The 20,986-nt window shown below is 54.9% G+C and overlaps 2 gene segments (V, D, J or C); one reads left to right on the top strand and one right to left on the bottom strand.

Moving 5' to 3' along the window:
- Positions 1-713: 713 nt before the first annotated feature.
- LOC308228519 (Ig mu chain C region secreted form-like) lies at positions 714-13,596 on the bottom strand. The segment is given in 5 exons: positions 13,463-13,596; positions 6,283-6,626; positions 4,577-4,912; positions 2,461-2,778; positions 714-1,099 (listed from the first exon to the last, which is right to left on the bottom strand).
- LOC308228518 (Ig gamma-3 chain C region-like) lies at positions 13,595-20,662 on the top strand. The segment is given in 6 exons: positions 13,595-13,781; positions 14,820-15,128; positions 16,431-16,757; positions 17,639-17,971; positions 19,961-20,091; positions 20,579-20,662.
- The last annotated feature ends 324 nt before the right edge of the window (positions 20,663-20,986 follow it).

Below are 20,986 nucleotides of genomic sequence, written 5' to 3'. Positions count from 1 at the left end.
CACCACCAATCAAGCACCACCAACCAACCACCAACCAAGCAATCACCACCCAACCACCACCCAACCACCACCAACCAATCACCAACCACCACCAATCAACCACCACCATCAACCACCATCAACCACCACCAATCAACCACCACCCAGCACCAACCAACCACCATCAACCAATCACAAACCACCACCATCAACCACCGTCAACCACCACCAATCAACCACCAACCAAGCAATCACCACCCAACCACCACCCAACCCAACCACCAACCAACCACCACCCAACCACCACCACCCAACCCAACCACCAACCAACCACCAACCAACCAACCACCAACCAACCAACCACCAACCAACCAACCACCAACCAACCACCACCCAACCCAACCACCAACCAACCACCACCCAACCACCACCACCCAACCCAACCACCAACCAACCACCACCCAACCACCACCACCCAACCCAACCACCAACCAACCACCAACCAACCAACCACCACCAACCAACCACCAACCAACCAACCACCAACCAACCAACCACCAACCAACCAACCACCACCAACTAATCACCAACCACCACCAATCAACCACCACCATCAACCACCACCAATCAACCACCACCATCAACCACCACCACCATCAACCACCACCCAACCAACCACCACCAACCAACCACCACCAACCAATCATCTCCAACCAGCCTTTTATTGCCATCACTCAATAGCAGGCAACATCGGTGTCGCTGAGCACCACCGAGACGTTGACCAGGGCCGGTTTACCCAGGCTCTTGTCCAAGCTCTTCTGAATGAAGGTCAAGGGGATCCCTTCGTGCCCCACCACGCAGGAGAAGACATCCCCCCGGCGCCACTCCTCCACCGGCACCCGCAGCAGGCTGTAGAGGCTGAAGGCATCACCGGTGGCTTCGGGCCCGAACGTGGCGACGCTGTCGGCGGCCACCGGCTCGTCCTGGTGCGTCCACGTCACCACGATGGCCCGCGGGGTGAAGCCGGTGGCCAAGCAGGTCAAGGTGGCCTCCTCCTGCAGCGCCAGCTCCTCCGCCGGAGGGGGGAAGACGTAGACCGAGGGCGGACGCAAGTGGGCCGCTATGGGGAGGACAATGGGGACCGGGGGGGGTTAGGTTCTTTCTATGGGGTTGGGTTCTTTCTATGGGGGTTAGGTTGTTTCTATGGGGGTTGGGTTCTTACTATGGGGGTTGCGTCATTTCTATGGGGTTGGGTTCTTTCTATGAGGTTGGGTTCTTTCTATGGGGGTTGCGCCATTTCTATGGGGTTGGGTTCTTTCTATGGGGTTGGGTTCTTTCTATGGGGGTTGCGCCATTTCTATGGGGTTGGGTTCTTTCTATGGGATTGGGTTCTTTCTATGGGGTTGGGTTCTTTCTATGGGGGTTAGGTTGTTTCTATGGGGGTTGGGTTCTTACTATGGGGGTTGCGTCATTTCTATGGGGTTGGGTTCTTTCTATGAGGTTGGGTTCTTTCTATGGGGTTGCGCCATTTCTATGGGGTTGGGTTCTTTCTATGGGATTGGGTTCTTTCTATGGGGGTTGCGCCATTTCTATGGGGTTGGGTTCTTTCTATGGGATTGGATTCTTTCTATGAGGTTGGGTTCTTTCTACGGGGGTTGGGTTCTTTCTACGGAGGTTAGGTTCTTTCTATGGGGTTAGGTTCTTTCTATGGGGGTTGCGTCATTTCTATGGGGTTGGGTTCTTTCTATGGGATTGGGTTCTTTCTATGGGGTTGGGTTCTTTCTATGGGGGTTAGGTTGTTTCTATGGGGGTTGGGTTCTTTCTATGGGGTTGGGTTCTTTCTATGGGGGTTAGGTTGTTTCTATGGGGGTTGGGTTCTTTCTATGGGGTTGGGTTCTTTCTATGGGGTTGGGTTCTTTTTATGGGGGTTGGGTTCTTTGTATGGGGGTTGGGTTCTTTGTATGGGAGTAGGGTTCTTTCTATGGGGTTGGGTTCTTTCTATGGGGTTGGGTTCTTTCTAAGGGGGTTGGGTTCTTTCTATGGGGTTTGGGATCCTTCCTATGGGGTTTAGACCCTTCCAATGTCCTTTAGACCCTTCCCATTGGCCACCCCCTCCCTATAACCCCTTCCCATTGGATACCCCACTGGATTTCAACCCTTCCCATTGGCCACCCCCTCCCTATAACCCCTTCCCATTGGATACCCCACTGGATTTCAACCCTTCCCATTGGCCACCCCTCCCTATAACCCCTTCCCATTGGATACCCCACTGGATTTCAACCCTTTCCATTGGCCACCCCTCCCTATAACCCCTTCCCATTGGATACCCCACTGGATTTCGACCCTTCCCATTGGCCACCCCCTCCCTATAACCCCTTCCCATTGGATACCCCACTGGATTTCAACCCTTCCCATTGGCCACCCCCTCCCTATAACCCCTTCCCATTGGCTACCCGCCGGACCCCCATCCCCGTGCCCTACCGCTCTCCTTCCTGATGGAGCGGGTGATGGATCCCTGGAGCTCCGGGGCGCTGACGCTGCAGGAGAACCTCTCCCCGGAATTCCACTCCTCGGCACAGATCCCGAGGGAGCTGCTCAGCCGGAAGAGCCCATTGGGCAGCTCCTCCGCCGGCCCCACGGCCCCGTCCAATGAGCTGCCCCCTTCCCGGCTCCAGGAGAACTTCACGTCCCCATGGGATTGGAGGTTGGAGACCACGCAGGAGAGGCTGGAATTGCGGCGCAGGAGCAGGTCCTCCAGCGACGGCGGCAGGAGGGAGACCTCCACCTCGGGCTGGGGGGCTGGGGGGGGACGAGGGGAGGTTTCCTATCACATCCGTCGGGTTTACCCCGATTCCCGGGAATTTGGCTCGGATTTCATCAGGTTTACACAAATTTCCACGAATTTCCCTTGAATTTCATCAGGTTTAGCCAAATTTCCAGACATTTGCATCAAATTTCATCAGATTTCCGCAAATTTCCACAGATTTGCCTCGGATTTCATCAAATTTGCCCAAATTCCCACGAATTTCCCTTGAATTTCATCAGGTTTCTGCAAATTTCCACAGATTTGCCTCGGATTTCATCAAATTTGCCGAAATTTCCACAAATTTCCCTTGAATTTCATCAGGTTTACACAAATTTCTGCAAATTTCCCTTGAATTTCATCAGGTTTCTGCAAATTTCCACAGATTTGCCTCGGATTTCATCAAATTTGCCCAAATTCCCACGAATTTCCCTTGAATTTCATCAGGTTTACACAAATTTCTGCAAATTTCCCTTGAATTTCATCAGGTTTCTGCAAATTTCCACAGATTTGCCTCGGATTTCATCAAATTTGCCCAAATTTCCACAAATTTCCCTTGAATTTCATCAGGTTTACACAAATTTCTGCAAATTTCCCTTGAATTTCATCAGGTTTCTGCAAATTTCCACAGATTTGCCTCGGATTTCATCAAATTTGCCCAAATTTCCACAAATTTCCCTTGAATTTCATCAGGTTTACACAAATTTCTGCAAATTTCCCTTGAATTTCATCAGGTTTCTGCAAATTTCCACAAATTTGCCTCGGATTTCATCAAATTTCCCCAAATTTCCACAGATTGACCCCGAATTTCATCAGGTTTAAACAAATTTCCACAAATTTACCTTGAATTTCATCAGATTTCTGCAAATTTCCACAAATTTGCCTTGAATTTCATCAGATTTCCACAAATTTCCAGAAATCTCCCTTGAATTTCATTCAGGTTTACCCAAATTTCCACAAATCTGCCCAGGATTTCATCAGGTTTTCCCAAATTTCCACAGATTTCCCGGATTTCCATTGGAATTTCACCAAATTTCCCCAAATCTGCCCAATTTCATCGCTTTTCCCCCTTTTCCCCAAGTTTCCATCTCCATCATCTCCACCCATCATCCACCATTATCAATCACCCATCTCCATCTCCTCCATCTCCTCCATCTCCTCCATCCCTCCATCTCCTCCATCCCTCCATCTCCTCCATCCCTCCATCTCCTCCATCCCTCCATCTCCTCCATCCCTCCATCCCCTCCATCCCCTCCATCTCCTCCATCCCCTCCATCCCTCCATCCCCTTCATCCCCTCCATCCCCTCCATCTCCTCCATCCCCTCCATCCCCTCCATCTCCTCCATCCCCTCCATCCCTCCATCCCCTCCATCCCCTCCATCCCTCCATCCCTCCATCCCTCCATCCCCTCCATCCCCTCCATCTCCTCCATCTCCTCCATCTCCTCCATCCCCTCCATCTCCTCCATCCCCTCCATCCCCTCCATCCCTCCATCCCTCCATCCCTCCATCCCTCCATCTCCTCCATCCCCTCCATCCCTCCATCTCCTCCATCCCTCCATCTCCTCCATCCCCTCCATCTCCTCCATCCCTCCATCCCCTCCATCCCCTCCATCCCTCCATCTCCTCCATCCCCTCCATCTCCTCCATCCCCTCCATCCCTCCATCCCTCCATCTCCTCCATCTCCTCCATCTCCTCCATCCCCTCCATCCCCTCCATCCCCTCCATCCCCTCCATCCCCTCCATCCCCTCCATCCCCTCCATCCCCTCCATCCCCTCCACCCCACACCTACCCGAGCAGAAGCTGCTGATGTTGAGCACCCTGGGGCTCTCCAGCCCCTCCTGGGACACCCTGCAGGAGAACTGGCTGCCGCGCTCCCACTTGGCCCGGCTCACGTTCACCGCGCTCCTGGCGTTGCCGGTGCCGCCGTCGCAGTGCTCGCAGGTCACCGTCTCCGCCACCGCCGCCATCGGCTCCTGGTCCTCCAACCACTGCACCGTGGCGCCGGCCGCCCCGTTGCCCTCAAGGAGGCACAGCAGGAGGACGTCCCCCGCCGGGTGCTCCTGGTTGGGGTCGGCCAAGAGCCTCAGGGACAAGGGGGATGGGTCGCGGTGGCAGACGTCGGAACCTAAAGGGGGGACAAGGAGGTTATGGGGGGGCATTGACCCCTAGTGGTGGTCATTGACCAATCATGGTGGCCATTGACCAGTCATGGTGGCCATTGACCAGTCATGGTGGCCATTGACCCATAGTGGTGGCCATTGACCAATCATGGTGGCCATTGACCCATAGTGGTGGCCATCGACCCATAGTAGACATCTATTGACCCATAGTGGTGGCCATTGAGCCATCATGGTGGCCATTGACCAATCATGGTGGCCATTGACCAATCATGGTGGCCATTGACCCATAGTGGTGGCCATCAACCCGTAGTAGGCATCTATTGACCCGTAATGGTGTCTATTGACACATAATGGTGTCTATTGACCCATCGTGGTGGCCATTGACCCATCGTGGTGGCCATTGACCCATAATGGTGGCCATTGAACCATAGTGGTGGCCATTGACCCATAATGGTGGCCATTGACCAATCATGGTGGCCATTGATCAATCATGGTGGCCATTGACCAGTCAGGGTGGCCATTGACCCATAGTGGTGGCCATCGACCCATAGTAGACATCTATTGACCCATAGTGGTGGCCATTGAGCCATCATGGTGGCCATTGACCAATCATGGTGGCCATTGACCAGTCATGGTGGCCATTGACCCATAATGGTGGCCATTGAGCCATAGTGGTGGCCATTGACCCATAGTAGGCATCTATTGACCCATAATGGTGTCTATTGACACATAATGGCGTCTATTGACCCATCGTGGTGGCCATTGACCCATAATGGTGGCCATTGACCAATCATGGTGGCCCTTGACTCATAGTAAGCATCTATTGGCCCATAATGGTGCTCATTGACCAATCATGATGGCCGTTGACCAATCATGGCGGCCATTGACCAGTCATGGTGGCCATTGACCCATAGTGGTGGCCATTGACCAATCATGGTGGCCATTGACCCATAGTGGTGGCCATTGACCAATCATGGTGGCCATTGACCAATCATGGTGGCCATTGACCCCTAGTGGTGGCCATTGACCAATCATGTTGGCCATCAACCCATCATGGTGGCCATCAACCCATAGTAGGCATCTATTGACCCGTAATGGTGTCTATTGACCCATAATGGTGACTATTGACCCATCGTGGTGGCCATTGACCCATCGTGGTGGCCATTGACCCATAATGGTGGCCATTGAACCATAGTGGTGGCCATTGACCCATAATGGTGGCCATTGACCCGTGATGGTGTCCATTGACCCATGATGGTGTCTATTGACCCATAATGGTGGCCATCAACCCATAGTAGATGCCACCAACCCATAGTAGATGCCCGTTAACCCACGTTAGATGCCCACCGACCCACGTTAGATGCCACCAACCCACCTTTGATGACCTTCGTGATGGTGTTTTGGGTGCTGCTGTGCTCCACCTTGCACTGGAAGCTCTCCCCATCCAAACTGGTGGCCGGGATGGTCAACTGGGAGCTGGCGCTGTAGGAGCCCTGGATCCATTGGCTGGGGAAGGTCTCGATGTCCCCCTCCACGTTGGAGACCCAAGTGATGGAGATGGGCGTTGGGACGAAGTCCTTGGCCAAGCAGCCAATGGCGACCTGGTCCAGGCAGGAGCAGGGCAGCAATGGGTAGACACGGGGGGGGGTGGCTGGGTCTGCAATGGGGCAGAAGACACCATTGAGGAACCATAGGAGGAGGTCAATGGGGTTGAAGGACCTAAAGGGGGTCAATGGGGATGGAAGGACCTAAAGGGGGTCAATGGGGGTGGAAGGATCTAAAGGGGGTCAATGGGGGTGGAAGGACCTAAAGGGGGTCAATGGGGATGGAAGGATCTAAAGGGGGTCAATGGGGGTGGAAGGACCTAAAGGGGGTCAATGGGGGTGGAAGGACCTAAAGGGGGTCAATGGGGATGGAAGGATCTAAAGGGGGTCAATGGGGGTGGAAGGACCTAAAGGGGGTCAATGGGGGTGGAAGGATCTAAAGGGGGTCAATGGGGGTGGAAGGATCTAAAGGGGGTCAATGGGGGTGGAAGGATCTAAAGGGGGTCAATGGGGGTGGAAGGACCTAAAGGGGGTCAATGGGGGTGGAAGGATCTAAAGGGGGTCAATGGGGGTGGAAGGACCTAAAGGGGGTCAATGGGGGTGGAAGGACCTAAAGGGGGTCAATGGGGGTGGAAGGATCTAAAGGGGGTCAATGGGGGTGGAAGGACCTAAAGGGGGTCAATGGGGGTGGAAGGACCTAAAGGGGGTCAATGGGGGTGGAAGGACCTAAAGGGGGTCAATGGGGGTGGAAGGATCTAAAGGGGGTCAATGGGGATGGAAGGACCTAAAGGGGGTCAATGGGGATGGAAGGACCTAAAGGAGAAGTCAATGGAGGAGGCCCCATAGAAGTCAATGGAGGTGGCCCCATAAGTAGGAAGTCAATGGAGGAGGCCCCATAGAAGTCAATGGAGGAGGCCCCATAGAAGTCAATGGAGGAGGCCCCATAGGGCCCTAAAGGAGAAGTGGGTTTGGTGGTGGCCCCAAAGAGGAACCGGGAGCCCCGTGCCCCAGAGGAGCAGGTCAATGGGGTGGGAAGTTCCCCTTAGGGCTGGTTCCCAGCTCCTCAATGGGGCTGCCCCATAGGGGCCATGGGGGCACGGGGAGAGGAGGCCGGAGGAGGTGGAGGAGCAATGGTGAGAGGGGGAAAGGGGCTTAAAGGGGGTTAAAGGGGGGTTAAAGGGGGCCTAAACTGGGCTTAAACTGGGGTTAAACTGGGACTGAATTGGGGTTAAGCTGGGCTTAAACTGGGCTTGAATTGGGATTGAATTGGGGTTAAACTGGGGCTAAACTGGGCTTAAAGTGGTTTTAAACTGGTCTCTATGGGTCCCTATGGGGTCTCTATGGGGTCTCTATGGGTCCCTATGGGGTCTCTATGGGTCTCTATGGGGTCTCTATGGGGTCTCTATGGGTCTCTATGGGGTCTCTATGGGGTCTCTATGGAGTCTCTATGGGGTCCCTATGGGTCTCTATGGGGTCTCTATGGAATCTCTATGGGTCTCTATGGGTCCCTATGGGTCTCTATGGGTCTCTATGGGTCCCTATGGGGTCTCTATGGGTCTCTATGGGTCTCTATGGGGTCTCTATGGGGTCTCTATGGAATCTCTATGGGTCTCTATGGGTCCCTATGGGTCTCTATGGGTCTCTATGGGTCCCTATGGGGTCTCTATGGGTCTCTATGGGGTCTCTATGGAGTCTCTATGGGGTCCCTATGGGTCCCTATGGGTCCCTATAGGGTCTCTATGGGGTCTCTATGGAGTCTCTATGGGGTCTCTATGGGTCCCTATGGGTCCCTCTAGGGTCTCTATGGGGTCTCTATGGGTCTCTATGGGTCCCTATGGGTCTCTATGGGTCCCTATGGGTCTCTATAGGGTCTCTATGGGGTCTCTATGGAGTCTCTATGGGGTCTCTATGGGTCCCTATGGGTCCCTCTAGGGTCTCTATGGGGTCTCTATGGGTCTCTATGGGTCCCTATGGGTCTCTATGGGTCCCTATGGGGTCTCTATGGGTCTCTATGGGTCTCTATGGGTCCCTATGGGTCTCTATGAGGTCCCTATGGGGTCTCTATGGAGTCGCTATGGGGTCTCTATGGGGTCTCTATGGAGTCTCTATGGGGTCTCTATGGGTCTCTATGGGTCTCTATGGGTCCCTATGGGTCTCTATGAGGTCCCTATGGGGTCCCTATGGGGTCTCTATGGGGGCTCTATGGGGTCTCTATGGGTCTCTATGGGTCTCTATGGGGTCTCTATGGGGTCTCTATGGAGTCTCTATGGGGTCTCTATGGGGTCTCTATGGGTCTCTATGGGTCTCTATGGGGTCTCTATGGGTCTCTATGAGGTCCCTATGGGGTCTCTATGGAGTCGCTATGGGGTCTCTATGGAGTCTCTATGGGGTCTCTATGGGGTCTCTATGGGGTTTCTATGGGGCTCTATGGGGCGCCATGGGGCTGCCCCACAGCAGGCTTCAGGCAGGAAACAGGAAGTGGAGGGGGGAAGGGCCCCATTGCACCATGTGTGGGGCAGAGCTGCAGCCATGCGGGTAAGGCTTTCCCTATGGGGCTCTATGGGGCTGGGGGCCCCCATGGGGCTCTATGGGGCTCTATGGGGCTGGGGGTCCCTATGGGGCTGTATGGGGCTCTATGGGGCTCTATGGGAATCTATGAGGCTGAGGGTCTCTATGGGGCTCTATGGGTCCCTATAGGGCAGGGGGTCCCCTATGGGGCAGGGGGTCCACTATGGGGCTGGATAGGGCTAAGCTATAGTACGGGGTCCCTATGGGGCAGCAGACCCTATGGGGAAGGGGTGATCGATGGGGCAGGGGGTTGCTATGGGGCAGGAGCTCCCTATTGGGCAGGGGGGCAGCTGAGCTGTGCTATGGGGTCCCTATGGGGCAGAGGTCCCTATAGAGCACGGGGGACCTATAGGGCAGGAGCTCGCTATGGGGTGCCTATAGGGGGGAGCTGAGGTGTGCTATGGGGTCTCTATGGGGCAGGGGGTCCCTATGGGGCAGGGGGCATTTGAGCCGTGCTATGGGGTCCTTATAGTGTAGGGGATCCTATAGGGCAGGGGTCCCTATGGGGCAGGGGATTCTATGGGGCAGGGTCCAGCTGAGCTGTGCTATAGGGACCCTATAGAGCAGGGGGTCCCTATGGGGCAGGGGGTCCCTATGGGGCAGGGGTCCCTATGGGGCAGGGGATTCTATGGGGCTGGGTTCATCTGAGCTGTGCTATAGGGACCCTATAGAGTAAGGGGGGACCTATAGGGCAGAGATCCCTATAGGGCAGGGGATTCTATGGGGCAGGGTCCAGCTGAGCTGTGCTATAGGGACCCTATAGAGCAGGGGGGTCCCTATGGGGCAGGGGTCCCTATGGGGCAGCTGAGCTGTGCTATAGGGACCCTATAGCGTAGGGGTCCCTATAGGGCAGGGGTCCCTATGGGGCAGGGGGTCCCTATGGGGCAGGGGATTCTATGGGGCAGGGGATTCTATGGGGCAGGGTTCAGCTGAGCTGTGCTATAGGGACCCTATAGAGTAGGGGGGTCCCTATGGGGCAGGGGTCCCTATGGGGCAGGGGATTCTATGGGGCAGGGTCCAGCTGAGCTGTGCTATAGGGACCCTATAGAGTAAGGGGGGACCTATAGGGCAGAGATCCCTATAGGGCAGGGGATTCTATGGGGCAGGGTCCAGCTGAGCTGTGCTATAGGGACCCTATAGAGCAGGGGGGTCCCTATGGGGCAGGGGTCCCTATGGGGCAGCTGAGCTGTGCTATAGGGACCCTATAGCGTAGGGGTCCCTATAGGGCAGGGGTCCCTATGGGGCAGGGGGTCCCTATGGGGCAGGGGATTCTATGGGGCAGGGGATTCTATGGGGCAGGGTTCAGCTGAGCTGTGCTATAGGGACCCTATAGAGCAGGGGGGTCCCTATGGGGCAGGGGTCCCTATGGGGCAGGGGATTCTATGGGGCAGGGTTCAGCTGAGCTGTGCTATAGGGACCCTATAGAGCAGGGGAGGAACCTATAGGGCAGGGGTCCCTATGGGGCAGGGGATTCTATGGGGCAGGGGATTCTATGGGGCTGGGTCCAGCTGAGCTGTACTATAGGGACCCTATAGAGCAGGGGAGGAACCTATAGGGCAGGGGTCCCTATGGGGCAGGGGATTCTATGGGGCAGGGGATTCTATGGGGCAGGGTCCAGCTGAGCTGTGCTATAGGGACCCTATAGAGCAGGGGGGTCCCTATAGGGCAGGGGGTCCCTATGGGGCAGGGGATTCTATGGGGCTGGGTCCAGCTGAGCTGTACTATAGGGACCCTATAGAGCAGGGGAGGAACCTATAGGTCAGGGGTCCCTATGGGGCAGGGGTCCCTATGGGGCAGGGGATTCTATGGGGCAGGGTCCAGCTGAGCTGTGCTATAGGGTCCCTATAGAGCAGGGGGGTCCCTATGGGGCAGGGGTCCCTATGGGGCAGCTGAGCTGTGCTATAGGGTCCCTATAGAGCAGGGGGGTCCCTATAGGGCAGGGGTCCCTATGGGGCAGGGGATTCTATGGGGCAGGGGATTCTATGGGGCAGGGTCCAGCTGAGCTGTGCTATAGGGACCCTATAGAGCAGGAGGTCCCTATGGGGCAGGGGTCCCTATGGGGCAGCTGAGCTGTGCTATAGGGTCCCTATAGAGCAGGGGGGTCCCTATGGGGCAGGGGTCCCTATGGGGCAGCTGAGCTGTGCTATAGGGTCCCTATAGAGCAGGGGGGTCCCTATAGGGCAGGGGTCCCTATGGGGCAGGGGATTCTATGGGGCAGGGGATTCTATGGGGCAGGGTCCAGCTGAGCTGTGCTATAGGGTCCCTATAGAGCAGGGGGGTCCTATGGGGCAGGGGTCCCTATGGGGCAGCTGAGCTGTGCTATAGGGTCCCTATAGAGCAGGGGGGTCCCTATGGGGCAGGGGTCCCTATGGGGCAGGGGATTCTATGGGGCTGGGTCCAGCTGAGCTGTGCTATAGGGACCCTATAGAGCAGGGGGGTCCCTATGGGGCAGGGGTCCCTATGGGGCAGGGGATTCTATGGGGCAGGGTCCAGCTGAGCTGTCCTATAGGGACCCTATAGAGCAGGAGGTCCCTATGGGGCAGGGGTCCCTATGGGGCAGCTGAGCTGTGCTATAGGGACCCTATAGAGCAGGGGGGTCCCTATAGGTCAGGGGTCCCTATGGGGCAGGGGATTCTATGGGGCAGGGGATTCTATGGGGCAGGGTCCAGCTGAGCTGTCCTATAGGGACCCTATAGAGCAGGAGGTCCCTATGGGGCAGGGGTCCCTATGGGGCAGCTGAGCTGTGCTATAGGGACCCTATAGAGCAGGGGGGTCCCTATGGGGCAGGGGTCCCTATGGGGCAGGGGATTCTATGGGGCTGGGTCCAGCTGAGCTGTGCTATAGGGACCCTATAGAGCTGGGGGGTCCCTATGGGGCAGGGGTCCCTATGGGGCAGCTGAGCTGTGCTATAGGGACCCTATAGAGCAGGGGGGTCCCTATGGGGCAGGGGTCCCTATGGGGCAGCTGAGCTGTGCTATAGGGTCCCTATAGTGTAGGGGTCCCTATGGGTCAGGGGGTCCCTATGGGGCAGGGGGTCCCTCAAGCTGTCTATGGGTGCCATTAGGGTCGCTATGGGTCCCTTTGGGGTCCCTATGGGTGCCATTAGGGTCGCTATGGGTCCCTTTGGGGTCCCTATGGGTGCCATTAGGGTCGCTATGGGTCCCTTTGGGGTCCCTATGGGTGCCATTAGGGTCGCTATGGGTCCCTTTGGGGTCCCTATGGGTGCCATTAGGGTCGCTATGGGTCCCTTTGGGGTCCCTATGGGTGCCATTAGGGTCGCTATGGGTCCCTTTGGGGTCCCTATGGGTGCCATTAGGGTCGCTATGGGTCCCTTTGGGGTCCCTATAGGTGCCATTAGGGTCGCTATGGGTCCCTTTGGGGTCCCTATGGGTGCTCTTAAGGTGCCCACGGAGCCCTTAAGGTCCCTTTAAGGTGCCTATGGGTGCTCTTAAGGTGGTCTTGGGGTTCCTTCCGGTGCCCTATGGGTCCCTATGGGTCTCTATGGGTCCCTATGGGTCCCTATGGGTCTCTATGGGTCCCTATGGGTCTCTATGGGTCCATTAGGTCCCTATGGGTCCCTTGGGGTTCCTATGGGTCCATTAGGTCCCTATGGGTCCCTATGGGTCCATTAGCTCCATATGGCTCTCTATGGGTCTCTATGGGTCCTATGGGTCCTATGGCTCCATTAGGTTCCTATGGGTCTCTATGGGTCCCTATGGGTCCATTAGGTTCCTATGGGTCTCTATGGGTCCCTATGGGTCCATTAGCTGCCTATGGGTCCGTATGGGTCTCTATGGGTCCGTATGGGTCTCTATGGGTCCATTAGGTCTCCATGGGTCCCTATGGGTCCATTAGGTCCCTATGGGTCTCTATGGGTCCCTATGGGTCCATTAGGTTCCTATGGGTCTCTATGGGTCCCTATGGGTCCATTAGCTGCCTATGGGTCTCTATGGGTCCATTAGGTCTCTATGGGTCTCTATGGGTCCATTAGGTCTCTATGGGTCTCTATGGGTCCATTAGGTCTCTATGGGTCTCTATGGGTCCATTAGGTCTCTATGGGTCTCTATGGGTCCATTAGGTCTCTATGGGTCTCTATGGGTCCTATGTGTCCCTATGGGTCTCTATGTGTCCCTATGGGTCCATTAGGTCCCTATGGGTCCATTAGATCCCTATGGGTCTCTATGTGTCCCTATGGGTCCATTAGGTCCCTATGGGTCCATTAGGTCCCTATGGGTCTCTATGTGTCCCTATGGGTCCATTAGGTCCCTATGGGTCCATTAGGTCCCTATGGGCCCCTATGTGTCCCTATGGGTCCCTATGTGTCCCTATGGGTCCCTATGTGTCCCTATGGGTCTCTATGGGTCCCTATGGGTCTCTATGGGTCCCTATGGGTCCCTATGGGTCCCCATGCGCCCCGTTACATCTCTCCATCTCCCCCTCTACCCCCCCTCTCCCCCCACTGCAGTGCCCCCCACGTCCCCTCGGCTCTTCCCATTGGCTCCCTGCTCTGCCGGCCCCATAGCGAGCCCCATGGCCGGCTGCCTGGCGTCGGGCTTCACCCCACTGCCCGTGACCATGACGTGGGTCACGGCGGGGGGGGTGTCCCCGCCGCCGGTGCCCCCCCGCACGTACCCGGCCTCGGGCCCCACGGGCGGGCGCTACCGGCAGGCGAGCGCCGTGGGGCTGCCCGTGGGGCGGCGGGAGGCGACGTGCGCCGTGGGGCACGCGGCCACCGGCTTCAGCGGCAGCGTCGTGGTGAGCGGTGAGTGGGTTATAATGGGGTTATAATGGGGTTATAATGGGGTTATAATGGGGTTATAATGGGGTATAATGGGGTTATAATGAGGTTATAATGGGGTAGAATGGGGTTATAATGGGGTATAATGGGGTAGAATGGGGTTATAATGGGGTTATAATGGGGTATAATGGGGTTATAATGGGTTATAATGGGGTATAATGGGGTTATAATGGGTTATAATGGGTTATAATGGGGTTATAATGGGTTATAATGGGTTATAATGGGGTTATAATGGGGTATAATGGGGTTATAATGGGTTATAATGGGTTATAATGGGGTTATAATGGGTTATAGTGGGTTATAATGGGTTATAATGGGGTTATAATGGGGTATAATGGGTTATAATGGGTTATAATGGGGTTATAATGGGTTATAATGGGTTATAATGGGGTTATAATGGGGTATAATGGGGTTATAATGGGTTATAATGGGTTATAATGGGGTTATAATGGGGTTATAATGGGTTATAATGGGTTATAATGGGTTATAATGGGTTATAATGGGTTATAATGGGGTTATAATGGGGTATAATGGGGTTATAATGGGTTATAATGGGTTATAATGGGTTATAATGGGGTTATAATGGGGTTATAATGGGTTATAATGGGTTATAATGGGGTTATAATGGGGTTATAATGGGTTATAATGGGTTTTAATGGGTTATAATGGGTTATAATGGGTTATAATGGGGTATAATGGGGTTATAATGGGTTATAATGGGGTTATAATGGGGTTATAATGGGTTATAATGGGTTATAATGGGGTTATAATGGGTTATAATGGGTTATAATGGGTTATAATGGGTTATAATGGGGTTATAATGGGTTATAATGGGTTATAATGGGTTATAATGGGGTATAATGGGGTTATAATGGGTTATAATGGGTTATAATGGGTTATAATGGGGTTATAATGGGGTATAATGGGTTATAATGGGTTATAATGGGTTATAATGGGGTTATAATGGGTTATAATGGGGTCTCTTCCTCCTCCTGTCCCCAGTGTCCCCCTCCCGCTCCCTGCCCCCCCACGTCGAGCTCCTCCACTCGTGCTCCGGGGCCTCCGTCCACGTCCTCTGCTCGGCCTCGGGCTTCGCCCCGCGCCCCCTGAGCCTCCAATGGCTCCTGGACTCGGAGCCCCTCGACCCGGCCCCGCTCGTCCTCGTCGAGGGCCCCGGCGCGGACGGCACCTTCCGGGCCAGCGCCCGCCTCAACCTCACCATGGCCCAATGGCAGGAGAAGAGCCTGGTGTGCGGCGTCACCCACTCGGCCACCGGCACCAGCCTGCAGGTGCCCGCCAGCAAGTGCTTCAGTGAGTGCGGATGGGCTCCGGTGGGTGGTGGCATCGCCATTGGGTTCCATTGGCTTCATTGGGTGGTGGCATCTCCAGTGGGTTCCATTGGCTGCGATGGGTGGTGGCATCTCCATTGGGTTCCATTGGGTGGTGGCATCTCCATTGGGTTCCATTGACTTCATTGGGTGGTGGCATCTCCATTGGGTTCCATTGGCTTCATTGGGTGGTGGCATCTCCAGTGGGTTCCGGTGGGTGGTGGCATCTCCATTGGGTTCCATTGGCTTTGTTGGGTGGTTGCATCTCCATTGGGTTCCATTGGGTGGTGGCATCTCCATTGGGTTCCATTGACTTCATTGGGTGGTGGCATCTCCATTGGGTTCCATTGGCTTCATTGGGTGGTGGCATCTCCAGTGGGTTCCATTGGCTGCGATGGGTGGTGGCATCTCCATTGGGTTCCATTGGCTTTGTTGGGTGGTGGCATCTCCATTGGGTTCCATTGACTTCATTGGGTGGTGGCATCTCCATTGGGTTCCATTGACTTCATTGGGTGGTGGCATCTCCATTGGGTTTCATTGACTTCATTGGGTGGTGGCATCTCCATTGGGTTCCGGTGGGTGGTGGCATCTCCATTGGGTTCCATTGGCTTTGTTGGGTGGTGGCATCTCCATTGGGTTCCATTGGCTTTGTTGGGTGGTGGCATCTCCATTGGGTTCCATTGGCTTCATTGGGTGGTGGCATCTCCATTGGGTTCCATTGACTTCATTGGGTGGTGGCATCTCCATTGGGTTTCATTGACTTCATTGGGTGGTGGCATCTCCATTGGGTTCCGGTGGGTGGTGGCATCTCCATTGGGTTCCATTGGCTTTGTTGGGTGGTGGCATCTCCATTGGGTTCCATTGGCTTTGTTGGGTGGTGGCATCTCCATTGGGTTCCATTGGGTGGTGGCATCTCCATTGGGTTCCATTGGCTTCGATGGGTGGTGGCATCTCCATTGGGTTCTGGTGGGTGGTGGCATCTCCATTGGGTTCCATTGGCTTTGTTGGGTGGTGGCATCTCCATTGGGTTCCATTGGCTGCGATGGGTGGTGGCATCTCCATGGGGTTCCATTGGCTTCATTGGGTGGTGGCATCTCCATTGGGTTCTATTGGCTTTGTTGGGTGGTGGCATCTCCATTGGGTTCCATTGGCTTCGATGGGTGGTGGGGGCTTCATTGGGTGGTGGCATCTCCCTTGGGTTCCATTGGGTTTGGGTCTTCTCCATTGGGCTCCATTGACTGCACTGAGTGGTGGCATCTCCATGGGGTTCCTCTCCCCTTCCCAGGCACCCCTGCGGACTCCAGCGCCATCCAAGTCTTTGTCCTGCCCCCGTCGCCCTTGGACCTTTACGTGTCCCAGAGCCCCCGGCTCCGCTGCATTGCCACCAGTTTACCCAGTGACGAGGGCCTGGAGATCAGCTGGATCAAGGACCAAAGCCGGACGCTGAGCTCCAGCCTCCTGCAAGTCAAGGCCCAGTTCAATGGCACCTTCACGGCCACCAGAGAGGTCCTGGTGTCCACCAGCGACTGGGAGAATGGGGTCAGCTTCACCTGCAAGGTCCAGCACAGGGACCTGCCCTCTCCCATCAGCCGCACCATCTCCAAGAAGCTAGGTAGGGACCCATGGGGTTCAAGTGATGGTGGTTATGGGGTAATGGGATCGCCATTTGTGGTGGTTATGGGGTCTCTGAGCTCACATTGGGTTGGTTCGGGTGGTGGTGTCTCAGTGGGGTTCCCCCATCATGGATTTGGGTGGTGGTGGCATCTCAGTGGGGTTCGGTTCATGGTGGTTATGGGGGTCTGTGGCCTCAGTTCAGGCGGTTATGGGGTCTCTGGCATCACACGGGGTTGCTTCGGGTGGTGGCATCTCAACGGGGTCCCCCCGTCATCGATTTGGGTGATGGTGGCATCTCCATAGGGTTCGGTTCTTGGTGGTTTTGGGGGAGGGTGGTATCTCAATGGGGTTCATGTATGGTGCTTATGGGGTCTCTGGCATCACATGGGGTTGCTTCGGGTGGTGGCATCTCAACGGGGTCCCCCCGTCATCGATTTGGGTGATGGTGGCATCTCCATAGGGTTCGGTTCTTGGTGGTTTTGGGGGAGGGTGGTATCTCAATGGGGTTCATGTATGGTGGTTATGGGGTCTCTGGCATCACATGGGGTTGCTTCGGGTGGTGGCATCTCAACGGGGTCCCCCCGTCATCGATTTGGGTGATGGTGGCATCTCCATAGGGTTCGGTTCTTGGTGGTTTTGGGGGAGGGTGGTATCTCAATGGGGTTCATGTATGGTGGTTATGGGGTCTCTGGCATCACATGGGGTTGCTTCGGGTGGTGGCATCTCAACGGGGTCCCCCCGTCATCGATTTGGGTGGTGGCGGCATCTCCATAGGGTTCGGTTCTTGGTGGTTCTGTGCTGACGGGCCTCATTCCCCGGGGGTGATGGGGGTCCAGGACCCCACCTCACATCACCCCCCCCCCATTGTCCCCCCTATAGGCAAGCGCTTGTCCCCCAGCGTCTACCTCCTGCCACCCCCTTTGGAGGAGATGAGCGGCTCCCGTCCCACCTTGAGCTTGACGTGCTTGGTGCGAGGCTTCTACCCCGAGTCCATCTCGGTGGAGTGGCAGAAGAACCAGGACCCGGTGGAGGCCTCGAGCTACGAGACCACTCCCCCCATGAAGGAGAAGATGGGGGACACCTCCTTCTTCCTCTACAGCCGCTTGCTGGTGCAGAGGGAGGACTGGAGCAAGGGGACGACCTACGTGTGCATGGTGGTCCATGAGGGGCTGCCCATGAGGTTCATCCAGCGCAGCATCAACAGGAGCCCCGGTAAAAGGAAGTGAGGTGGTGGCATCTCCATGGGGTTCCTTGCGTGGGGCTGGGAATAAAGGAGAAGATGGCTCAAGCGGTGCGCGTGTGGTTCTATGGGGCGCGGGTGGCGGATGGAGGTGGCTGGAGGTGGGTGATGGTGGTGGATGGAGATAGTGGTGGATGGAGATGGAGATGGATGGAGATGGAGATGATGGAGGTGGGTGATGATGATGGATGGAGATGGTGGAGATGGAGGATGGGTGATGATGATGGTGGATGGAGGTGGATGATGATGGAGATGGAGATGGATGGAGGTGGAGATGATGGAGATGGGTGATGATGATGGATGGAGATGGTGGAGATGGAGGATGGGTGATGATGATGGTGGATGGAGGTGGATGATGGATGGAGATGGGTGGACATGGGTGGAGATGGAGGATGGAGATGGGGATGGACGGAGATGGATGGAAGTGGATGGAGATGGATGATGATGGTGATGGATGGACAAGAGGAACTGGCCCTTCCTTCCATCTATAGGGGCAAGAGGTGGGAGAAGAACCTATGGGAGATGGGTGGGCATGGATGGACATGGATAATGGATGGAGATGGAAGGGTGATGGGGGATGGATGATGGATTTCTCAAGCAAATTTGGGACAATTCATGGAAAATCGTGGAAAATTGGGAAATTTGAGGAAAAATTGGGAAAATTCACGGAAAATTGGGGGGGAAATTGGGAAATTTGAGGAAAATCTGAGAAAATTCATGGAAAATTGGGGGAAATTGGGAAATTTGAGGAAAAATTGGGACAATTCATGGAAAATTGGGGGGGGAATTGGGAAATTTAAGGAAAAATTGGGAAAATTCATGGAAAATTGGGGAAAATTGGGAAATTTGAGGAAAAATTGGGAAAATTTATGGAAAATTGGGGGGAAAATGGGGAAGTTTGAGGAAAAATTGGGACAATTCATGGAAAATTGGGGAAAATTGAGGGGAAATTGGGAAATTGGAGGAAAATTTGGGAAAATGGGGGCGAAACCAGGAGAAATTGGGGGGAATCGGGAAAACTGGGGGGAAACAGGTGGGAAACGGAAGGAATTTTGGGGAAATCGGGAAAATCAGGGGGAAACTGAGGGAAACTGGGCAGAATTTGGGCAAATCAGGAGGAAACCGAAGGCATTTGGGGAACTTGGGGAAAATTGGGGGAAACGAGGGGCCAAGGAAGGAAATTTCGGGGGAAAGTGGTGAAATTTGGGGAAATGAGGGGAAAACTGGGAAAATTTGAGGCAAATTGAGGGAAAGTTGGGTGAAAACAGAAAAAAATTGGGAAATGGGGATAATTGGGGGAAATTGAGGAAATTTGAGGCAAATTTGGGGAACTCGGGGGGAAACTGAGGCAATTTGAGGAAAATTTGGGGAAATAAAGGAAAAAGTGGGGAAATCTGAGGCACATTTGGGCAAATGAGGGAAAAATAGAGGAAATTTGGGGAAATTTGGGGGAAACTGGGGAAATCAGGGAATGACTGAGGAAATCTGAGGAAAATTTGGGGAAATTGGGAGAAAATTGAGGAAATTTGAGGAAAAATGGGGGAATTGAGGAAATCAGGGGCATTTGCACGGATAATGGATGGAGGTGGATGGAGATGATGGAGATGATGATGGATGGAGATGGATGGAGATGATGATGGATGGAGATGGATGGAGATGATGATGGATGGAGATGATGGAGATGATGATGGATGGAGATGATGGAGATGATGATGGATGGAGATGATAATGGATGGAGATGGATGGAGATGATGATGTAAGGAGATGATGGAGATGATGATGGATGGAGATGATGGTGGATGGAGATGATGGTGGATGGAGATGATGGTGGACGGAGATGGATGGAGATGATGATGGACGGAGATGGATGGAGATGATGGAGATGATGATGGATGGAGATGGATGGATGGAGCTGATGGACCACCATGGCCCACCTTGTCCCCCCCTATCCCCACCTGCAGAGATGCTCCTCCCCGAGGACCTTTGCCATGGTGACCCCGACGTGGCCAATGGGCCCTGGGACACCGTCGCCGTCTTCATCACCCTCTTCCTCCTCAGCGTCTGCTACAGCGCCACCGTCACCCTCTGCAAGGTGGGGGGCCTATGGGGCCCATGGGGCCTCCTATGGGGCCTATGGGGCCTGCGGGTGGTGGGGAAGGGGGAGAGATGGAGGTGCTATGGGTGACGGAGGAGGTTTGGGGCCTCCATCGATGGTTGCAGGGTGGTTGGATGGGTCATTGGGTGACGGTTGCCCATTGGGTGGTCATTGGGTGATGGTTGCCCATTGGGTGGTCATTGGGTGATGGCTGGCCATTGGTTGGTCACTGGTTGGTCATTGGGTCATTGGGTGGTCATTGGGTCCTTGGGTGGTCATTGGTTGATGGTTGGCCATTGGTTGGCCATTGGTTGGTCACTGGGTGGCCATTGGGTCATTGGTTGGTCATTGGGTCATTGGGTGGTCATTGGGTCCCTGGGTGGTCATTGGGTGATGGTTGGCCATTGGCTGGCCATTGGCTGGCCATTGGTTGGCCACTGGGTCAATGGGTGCTCATTGGTTGATGGCTGCTCCCCATCCGCAGGTCAAGTGGGTCCTGGCCACCCTCCTCCACCTCAAGCCAAGCCCCCCGCCCCACTACAAGAACGTCATGAACCACGTGGTCTAAAGGGGGGGTCTCCCATTGGCTGCTGGAGATGAAGCCACCAGCAGAGCCAATGGGGGGGTGGGAGGGGAGGGATGGACATTGGGTGGCCATGGGCATGCAGAGGGCACCCCATGGATGGCCATGGCCATTGGAGAGGAGCAGGAGGTGCCAGGAGGTGGCTATGGCTATCAGGTCTACCCATAATAGGGCTACCAGCTCTACCTGCATTGGGCCACCAGCTCTACCTGCATTGGGCTATCAGGTCTACCCATAATAGGGCTACCAGCTCTACCTGCATTGGGCTATCAGGTCTACCCATAATAGGGCTACCAGCTCTACCTGCAT

The sequence above is a fragment of the Psittacula echo genome (genome assembly GCF_963264785.1).
Source record: "Psittacula echo genome assembly, chromosome: 19".
Classification (NCBI taxonomy): domain Eukaryota; kingdom Metazoa; phylum Chordata; class Aves; order Psittaciformes; family Psittacidae; genus Psittacula; species Psittacula echo.
The sequence above is the reverse complement of the archived record's forward strand: the minus strand, read 5'-3'. Positions and strand labels throughout refer to the sequence as shown.